Raw genomic sequence first — 10,324 nt, 5'->3', positions numbered from 1 at the left:
AAAAAGCAACTGTAGTTTTAGAAAATTTGTTTTATATGTTAACAACATTTTCCATGTAAACATGAATTAAAAGAATATTGTAGAATATAGAAGAATATAATAAAATAAAAGTCTTACCTTTCTTTTCCTTTGTTGGTCTTATAAATGAGAGAAAGTCTAAATATATTTATACTATATTTAAACGACGTCTCTGTTCAGGTTTGGCTCATTCTGCATTTAAATCCTCATGAAAATTGTTATCTTAGACTACTGCTTGTAATTAATTACATTAAAATGAAATAAGTAATATTTTTAAGTAATATTATTGGTTGTCTTATAAAAGTAATGTGCCTTCTTTGTTTATTTTTATATTTAATTTTATATGTTAGTTCACAGGCGCAGTGTAGAATCATTTGTACATACTGAATGACTGAGACGCTTAAATTTGACACTCATTGAGACACAAAGGATTTCTCTGCTGTTATAATAATATATTACAACATACAAAAGCATGCAAAAAGAAAAAAAAAAACCTACCAAAGAGGTGTTCATAAACGTCCAGTGAAGACGTCGGGCTGCTCTGATGTGAGCTGGATCGTAACACAAGCTTCCAGAGACGCTCCTCAACCCACGTCTCAGTGTTTGTGTCCACTAGAGGGCAGGACTGAAGACACATTTTCACCAGTTATATGCTTTCTTTGGTTGTTTATTACAGAGTTGTTGTTATACTTCTAAATCGGTAGCGTCAGCAGCATTTCACTGAACAGTAGAATGTACTATACAGTATTTCAGTCAAAACAATGATCCAAAGACTCAACGTCTCTTTTAAAATCACCATTCTCACATCAGTCCTGATGGATTAAGCTTTGGCTGGTTAGCATGGGTAACTAGCTCCAGCTACTGTTAATGATGTAACTCCACCTGCCTGCGTGCAAAAGCTTGTTTCTCCATTCACAGCTATTAAAAGATGACTATATACTCAGTGTTTACATTATGGGCCTCTGATTCTGCAAAGATAAGACTGAATATATTTTTGACATTCAGCTGTTGCAAATTTGTTAATTTTCTTCCTTTTTTGCCAGGACAGGAGTGTTTTTGTTGTGTCCTATAAAAAAAAAATCTCTTAATTCACAGTTCTTTACCAGAAATCTTTACATAATTGCATATTTGTTTATTGTATGTTTCATGGTTGTGAATTTGTCACTAGTGTTTAATTTTAACAATTATCTTTAATAATATTATGGTTTCTTTGACATTATACATTTTCACTTTATCCTATAATAAAGGCTTCTGCACTTAAGGCTTTAACCAGTACAGATGTATGAGAATTATATTGCAGCTGTATATAAATTTTGCATTTTTATTAACCAGCACTTGACTAATTGCATTTGCAAAATGAAATTGCCATGATATGAAAAAGTAATGCTTTCGGGTTTGAACTGTGAGATTTTGTTTGTACATTTTCAATAAATAGGTGCCAAAACATATTATTTTTCTTTCTTACATATGTATTTTCAATTTAATTTTTTTATATTGTAATACTCTGTAATATAGTTATGACTGTTTCATAGAAGGAAAATACATTATGACATTTTTAATACTCAATGCATGAGAACACAAAGTTTTTTTTTTTTTTTTTTTTATCCATGCATAGCGCATGTGTTTTTATTTATTATAACATGACTCCCACATTCCTTATCCACATCTCTTGGACAGTGTGAGTCGACTGTAGAGATTTGGACCGTTATAGAGTTGCACAACAGACACGTTCAGACTCTTTCTCACCCTGATGTGATCTGATGTGGCCTTTTGCTTCACTATATAGTGTGTGAAAATGTTAAACCAGGGTGGACAGTCCCAGTTTTCACTGCCTCAGAGTATTAATTCTCACGATCAGAGTTTACAGGAAAAGCTGATCAGTGCATACTTTCTTGTATACTTTCTATGTCTTTCAGTTTATATGAATATCTATAAAAATAAATTATATAAACATCTTACATATTTATATTTATGCAATATGGTGAGACTATCAATTAAGAATAATTATTTCTGTAAAAACCTAATCCTAACATTATATAGAATTTTTGGCAGCCCCCTTTTTTGATAATGGGAATAAAAATAAGGAGAACAAAGGTCACATGTCCAAACCTGGTGCTATAAATGCCTCATTATGATGACTGTACAAACTGCATGTCTTTTGGTCAAACTAGGTGACATTATTTCTTTTCAGGTGTTTGTTCATGTATCTGTTTCACAGGTGTAATGAATGAAATAAGAAGAATTGTTTGTCCGCTGTCTTTCTTCCTCTTTTTCTGTCCATTCTGTCTTGATTTCTGTCTCTCCAGAGTAAGAGGGGATTCTGGAAGCACAATCAAAACCAGATGGACTTATTATGGCCTAAAGACAATAAATATCATTGTCAGGGGGACCACCAGCATTAAGCCTTTATGAGTGTACTGTACACACACACACACACTGGTTTCCATGTTTTATGGGTTCATTCCATAGGCGTAATAGGTTTTTACACTGTACAAACTGTATTTTCTATCCCCTTACCCTAACCCTACCCCTCACACAAAACTACTGACATTTTTGGTCAATCTGAGCGATCAATCTAATTTATTTATGAAGACACAGGACATGTTTATGTTTGTCTTTGGCTCATGTGATATACACGGTTGTTTGTGTTTGTGCTAAATTTCACTATTTGATTTGATTTCAGTTCACAAGCTTGTGATTCATTTCAAATCCAATCTCAGTTTGATTTGATTCACTTGCAAATGTCTACCTTTCTCGTCATCGTAGAAGTAAGCCTATGGGTGAGACTTCCGGTTCATTATCCTCTATAGCAAAATGACGAGAAGAATTACACAATGCAGTAAAGGGTAAAATTGTTTGCATTACAAACTAGTGTGTTCAGAATTAAGACAATACATTTAAATAATATGGGAAGACACACCAGTTTGGAATATCAAGCTGTTTTGTACAGCTAAAAATAACTGGATGCAGATGAGACCAGAAGCCAGACCCATAAAATTTACGAGAGGAAAAAGGTGGATAATCTAATCCAATTTATCAAACTTTAACTCAGCATCAAAAATTACACCAAGACTCTTTGCTTGATTGTGTGCCTTGGATTTAAAGAGGCCTAACTGATTATTTATATCTTTGGATAAACTCAGAGGGCCGAACACTTTTACTTCAGTCGTTGATTCGTTCAGGTGGAAAAAATTGGCTGCCATCCACTCCTTGATATTATTAAAACAACTAACGAAGGAGTGTTAAGCCAAACTATCCCCCACTTTTAGAGGGAGGGAAAGCTGAATGTTGCCAGCATAAAGATGATAATATACATTATGTTTCTGACAAATATCAGCCAGAGGAAGCATATAGACGTTAAATAAGACTGGACCCAATACATATCCTTGAGGAACCCCACATTGCATTATAACAGAAGAAGGTGAAAAATGTCCTAATTCCACAGAAAAAAAAAAAAAAAAAAAAAAAATGTTTTCCTGGAAATTTCAGAGGAAAACCAATTTAGAGCACTTCCTTGGATCCCTGCCCACAGTCTTAAATGCTCCAAAAGAATATTGTGTACTATAGTGTCAAATGCGGCTTTCAGATCAGTTAAAACCAAAATTGCACACTTTCCTGAATTGATGGCCAGGAGCAGATTATCAGTCACTGTAAGAAGGTCTGACTCTGTACGGTGTCGCGCCCTAAATCCTGACCCGAACTTATCAAAGATACCATTTCCATTCAGACATGTGAAAAGTTGTTGAGAGACGACCCTTTCTAGAATTTCTGATAAGAAAGACTATATTGAAACTGGCTGAAAGTCCTTTAAATCCAAATTGGGCTTTTTTTAAAAGGGGTGTAGTAGCAGTCAGTCTCTCTCAAAAAATGTTTTAAATGACATAGGTATCATTTTAATGTTTTAATTAAGGCCATAAAACTAACTTTTTGCCACATCTGCCAATGCCCGGTGATATGATCAAATTTACCAGCCAATTTTTTTTTTTTCTTTTTTTTTTCTTGTTACCCGGTCATGATTAATTTTCTGTAATTAATCATGATTAATTGCATATTTATATTGTCATAATATCACACTGAACCTCCAAATTTATGTAGAAACAACACAAAGATAGTATATTTTAAATATGTTTTATTAATTGTATTATTAATGAAGTATTGATACCAATACTGCTACTCGTGTCTCTATTAGGCTAAATGCATTTTCCTCAGTTTTACCTATTAATTATAGCCATTCAACATTACAGTAATTGAAAGCTGTTATTTTCTTTTAACATTTTAATAGGCTTTGAAATATATAACATCTTTTATTTTAAGTGATTTTCAAGCAATCTTCACATAAACTATAAATTGTATATGCATAAACTATACAGATAAGCCTTTATTCAAGCTACAAAAGTTAATCAGTGACTAGAGCAGTCGAGTGATTTTTTCTTTTTCTTTTGTTCTTTGATTTCCATCAATGACAGACTTAAGCAGGTTGCACTATAAAAGCAGTGTGGTCTGTTTAAAACCTGATGCACATAACGCGGATCTGACACATATCCGATTTTCTCTAAACTCTTTACGGTCATTTAAGACTTTATAACTCATCCAAGACCACATTTTGACATAATCATGTGTGTTTTTGTCCGTTGAACTGCTACTGGTGCACTGTCTAGAGCGGGTTCTCGGGTTATGATGAATAAAGAAAGGAAAGGTTAATCTTCCGAAATGAAGCAGCAATATCTTCTCAGGTAAAAGTTATTGTGAGATAGTGTTACAGCAGCTGGCCAGCTCTGACCTCATCAGCCCTTTTGTATCCTATTATTTGATCACAAATAAGAACAGCAAATCTTGTCGCATAGACAAAACAGCTAATCACAATGATTTTGTCTTGGGAAAAGATTTTATTCGCTTACGTCAGAAACAGAGAAAATCTCTTTAAAAACTCACTCAGTTGTTGTTCTCACTACAATGCGTTGTTATATTTCGTAAAAGTTTTACCCGCCAACTGGCGACTGACACTGTTACATATACTCACCAACGCCAATTTTTACTCACATTTGGTGCTTGGCGAGTGTTAATTTTAGGCCCTGTTTTAATACCCATGTTATCATATACATTTGTCTGCATAAACCACATATTCAAGAACACACATTTTCACCTAATTTACAGAGTTTTGTATAATTAGGATTAAAACAAACTCATGGTAAATGCAATAGCTGTCAATCCGAGTGATCAATCCAATCCAAGCGTGCTCCCAGTGTAGCATCCCACGTGCCTCTACCACTGATCTATGTAATAGTGTTCTCTATTATTGATCAGTGGTCTCTATATCATCCCTACCCAGCATACACAAATAATGATTAATTCATAAACTGTACATCTCTCCAGACGGTTTGTTTGAGGCTCTGGATTACAGGTAATAATGCTGTAAATAATGTTCAGTTTCTTGCACAGACTGATCGTTTTGCTTCATAAGATCCCAATATATCGTCAGGAGCTGTGGTTATTAATTTTGAGTTGCCTGTATATGCCTGTTTGACTTTCAAAGTGATGGTAGCCATTGACTTGCATTTTGAAGATCACCAAGGAGCACAGTTTCAACTAAAAACCTTCTTTACCGTTCAACTGAAGGAAAAAGTCATCTACATCTTGGATGACCTGAGAATGAGTAAATGAACAGCAAATTAACATTTTTGGGTAACTATTTCTTTAATAGTGAAATGATACCTTTATATAAAGTGAAACCAAATATATGATTATATCTGTCTGTTTTTGCCCTCATTGTCCTGTTAAAAGATTGGACAGAATAAAGCCACATCTGTCACAGCTGATAAACTAGACTTAAATTGAAATAGCAGAGATTGTTGTGAGAACTGAGACGTGTTTTACGATCATTTGCATCTGCATCAGTAATTCATCTTATATGTAACAGGATACTGGATTTCTGCTGAGCTCAGTTCACCACATTAGAGCTTCTCACAACTGTACAGCACACTTCACTAGTAAAACAATCATTCCCTCTCTCTCTGTAATGGTAGTGCTTTGTGCAATCTGTCAAACATGACTTATGAAATCCAAACAAGGCGTAGCGTATGGTCGTACGGGGGAGATCTGGGCTCCGGCTGGGCCTGCTGTTCTTCAGCGGCCTGATCAAATGTAGAAGTAGATCCCAAACCGTGCTGTTCCAGCGGAGCCTGTGCTGTCAGAATCTGGCTGTGTTTGGGCTGAGGGCCAGACTGGTGGATCTGATGGTGTTTGTTTGGCACCAGGGGTCCGCCGCGCTCACCGTGCCCAGGGTGTGGTTCTGCTGGAGGGTCTGGACCTCAGCGGTGTGGATGTCTTAAAGAGCAGAGTTAATTCATCGGGCAGTCGGTGGTAAAGCTTGTCTTAAGTGCTCGGTTCTCATAAGATCACGGGTGCAACTGGAGGACAAGAGACTGTGAACATGTGAAGAATCTGAAGTACTAGTATTAGGTACGTCTATGTTTGCGTGCAAACTAGAACTGGGTTAAAAAGATCAATCGCTGGATAAAAATCTCAGCTTTCAAATTTTCTTAATTTTATTACACATACCATTTTGGCACACTTTAATGGGGTAGTTCACCCCAAAATGAAAATTCTGTTATCATTTATTAACCCTCAAGTTGTTCCAAACGTGTATTACTTTCTTTCTTCCGATGAATGCAAAAGAAGACATTTTGAAGAATGTTGGTAACCAAACTAATATTGGTCCCCATTTACTTCAATAGTAAGGAAAAAAAATATGACAGTCGATGAGGACCAGCAACGGTTTGGTTACCAACATTCTTTAAAATTTCCTCTTTCCTGCTCAGCAGAAGAAATAAACTTGTACATGGCAGACATAAATTTACCATGGTACCATGTCTAAAAGAATAATAAAGCGCTACTATGATACCATATTTAAAAAGCAAACTATGTCTAATAAACATGGTATTATCATAGTACGTTCAAAAAAATAACTATTACCGTGACACATGTCCAAAAAAGAAATCTGTATGAAAGATACTGGTTTCTTTCCAGTGACAGTGTAATTTGGACAGACTCCACGAGTGGCATGCTGTGTCTAGTGTTTTATTGTTTAATTTTCTAATTATTATAATTATGTAGTTATTACATTCTATATTAGTTTGCTATTAGGACTTGATGCGTTTGATGCATTTAAACCCCTTTATAAATACATACATGAATGAATACATCTCCAAATAAGTATCATTACCATTTACTTCAAAATAAGCCAAACAACCATGGTCACTATAGTTAAACCATGGTAACCGCAAGTTAACCATGTGTAATAAAATTTGCAAATGGTAATCAATATTGCAAAAAACCATGGACAATTTTACTATAATAAACCCATGTAAAACAAACAAACAAAACAAACAAACAAAAATATGTGGTACTGCCATGGTTCCATTTATAGGCAAAGCATATGTAAGGCAGACCATGGTGAATTAAATTAAATAGAAAGTGTCTATTGCAGCATTAAATTACGATCTGCTCAAGTTCCACCACATTTCTTTTTATGTGTTTTTTGCAGTATTGTGCATTACAACCAGTCACCCACGATTCTGTTGAGGTTAGGAATACAATGGGCAGTCAGATGCATTCAGATGAGACACTGAGTGTGCACACTGACTGAATTCCGGACTCTCGTGTATTCTCCCATCATAAACAACAAAGTGCAGATGTACGAGATTCATTTTACAGTGTAGACAGCTTCAGTGATTATAACGATAGTTTTGATTTTTTGAGAGTGCATTAACTCACCATAGGCTGTAGTTAGTAATAATGTTCTTCACTCGCTTTCTCTAGTCGCTGTTTGAATAAATGTGGAAATTATCATGTAATTAGCAACTTAAAATGTTAAAATGACAACCGTATTTGGTACTTGCCTAAAAAGACATGGTTGTGATGTTTGTAGTTAAAGTAGAAGTTCACTTCCAGAACAACAATTTACAAATAATTTACTCACCCCCTTGTCATCCAAGATGTTCCTGTCTTTCTGTCTTCAGTCGTAAGGAAATTATGGTTTTTGAGGAAAACATTTCAGGATTTTTCTACATATAATGGACTTCATTGGTGCTCTGAATTTTAACTTCCAAAAATGCAGTTTAAATGCAGCTTCAAAGAGATCTAAATGATCCCATCCGAGGAAGAAGGGTCTTATCTAGTGAAACGATCGGTCATTGTTTTCAAAAAATGAAAATTTGTATACTTTTGAAGCACAAAAGCTTGTGTAGCACAGGCTGTGTAGCACACATTCATTTTGAATGAATCTTTAATGTGACTCGGGAAGAATGTGTCATCTCGGGGAGTGATTCGTTCAGGCACACATGCGCAACATCCTATTAGGTTCAGTACTGGAATTGAAAAAGGTAGAGTATGTTGAAAAACTCCATGTTATTTTCTCCTACAACTTCAGAATGATCTGATATCCCAAGTCTGTGCTACATGAACTTTTGTGCTTAAAAAGTAATAAAAAAAAATATTTTATGAAAACAATGAACGTTCATTTCGCTAGATAAGACCCTTCTTCCTCGGCTGAGATTGTTTAGAGCCCTTTGAAGCTGCATTTAAACTACGTTTTGTAAAATCGGGGCACCAATGAAGTCCATTATATGGAGAAAAATCCTGAAATGTTTTCCTCAAAAAACATAATTTCTTCACGACAAAGACATGAACATCTTGGATGACAAGGGGTTGAGTAAATTATTTGTGAATTGTTGACTTCTCCTTCAATAGATTAGTCTGCTTTTAGCCTTACCTTGGAGTTGGTTCACTCTCCGCCTATGATTTCATATAAAAAAAACATTATTATTATAGTAAAAGTCCAAAAAAAAAAAAAAAAACAACAACAACATAGTATTACCATAGTACCAATACTAAGAAGTATGGTGTTATCACTGTATGAGTTACAGTGGTACGGAAAACTCAAGTTATTACCATAGTGTATGCCCTTGTACATGTCCATGTTGGTGTTTTTTTCTCTCACCATCTCTGTCTGTCTGTGGCGGGGCTCCAGCGCTGTGCGTCGTGATGGATGTGGAGGGCTGGAGGAGCCGCTGGAGCAGATCTCATGCCTGCGCTCTGTCTGACTCCCCCAAGAATCACAGCCGCCTCAGCCAACACAAACACCCGCCGCGTAAATGCCCCGCCGCTATTGTGCTGTGAAATGTTCCCACGGAGTGACTCAGACGAGCGCGGACAGCCACGATGTTACAGCCGACATGAGCGACGAGACTCTGCTGTAAAGCGGGGTCAGCGTTTGTGCTCAGTGCTGTGGATTGGGTGGTCAGAGGCCACATTTACAGCAGAACAGATTGATTCATTTAGTATGGCATTCATACAGGCTTGCGGTGAATGTAGGAACAGCATGAGTAATTGGATAAATGCATACATCATATTTCACACATTTATTACTATAGCAAGTCAGCGGAATCAGTAATATATAGAAGGTGCCAGTCATTTTTCACAAATTACTCTTTTGCATCTGAACAAATAATATAATTCTATAAGGATGACCTTTGAACTTCGCATGCTAAAGTATCCTATAGGATATTACAACAGGTCTTTCTGGTCCTGGAATCTGATTGGTTCAGAGGAGTGTGACATTCTAGTGATATGTTTCATCGTTTGTATCACTTCATTTGCAATATTTTAGGCAAGAATGTACTTGTTTAGACTTCAAAAATGCAGTTTGTTATTACAAATAACGTCTTCTTGAAAATTTGCTTCAACGTTTTTGGACATGTAAGCTCCAGGGAGTCAGCAGTCATTCAATGCTTATGAACCCGCTGAGAACAGCCTTACCTTGGCAGGATCTTCTGGAATTTGCCACTGATTCTGATGTCTGTATAGTGGTTAAACATGAGATTTAATTCATTTTGGGTAAATCTAACGGGCAGTCTTTGGTCTCATTAATCTATTATTTGTTCCAGAGCAAATAGTTTTGGATGGAGGCTGTTACGGATCCATCTGCATAGCTTTTATTGTACAAACAAAGACAGGCTTGGGTATACACAGGCTTGGGTCAAACAGTGGCAAACAGGTATATAAGGGCAAGACACAAGAGTAGTCCGTAAGAGGGGCGAGGGTCGATAAGCGGCGAACAGAATCCAAGGGACGAGGCAAACGGGTCATCCAAATAGACAGGCTAGAGACTCTGAAACGACAAGGAAAAGGGTTAAATCCAAGACAGGCGAGAAGTCCAGGGCAGGCGGAAGGCAAACAAGATGATATAACCAAGCTAGAAAACAAGACTAGGGTAAACTAACTAGAAAACACGATTGAACTAGACTCT

The 10,324-nt window shown here is 36.2% G+C and overlaps 1 protein-coding gene across 1 annotated transcript in view; it reads right to left on the bottom strand.

The window, feature by feature from the left end:
• Positions 1–10,324, bottom strand: part of cacna1eb (calcium channel, voltage-dependent, R type, alpha 1E subunit b) — a 411,785-nt gene that overhangs the window by 179,505 nt on the left and 221,956 nt on the right.

Source organism: Labeo rohita, chromosome 2 (assembly GCF_022985175.1).
Source record: "Labeo rohita strain BAU-BD-2019 chromosome 2, IGBB_LRoh.1.0, whole genome shotgun sequence".
Lineage (NCBI taxonomy): Eukaryota > Metazoa > Chordata > Actinopteri > Cypriniformes > Cyprinidae > Labeo > Labeo rohita.
The sequence above is the reverse complement of the archived record's forward strand: the minus strand, read 5'-3'. Positions and strand labels throughout refer to the sequence as shown.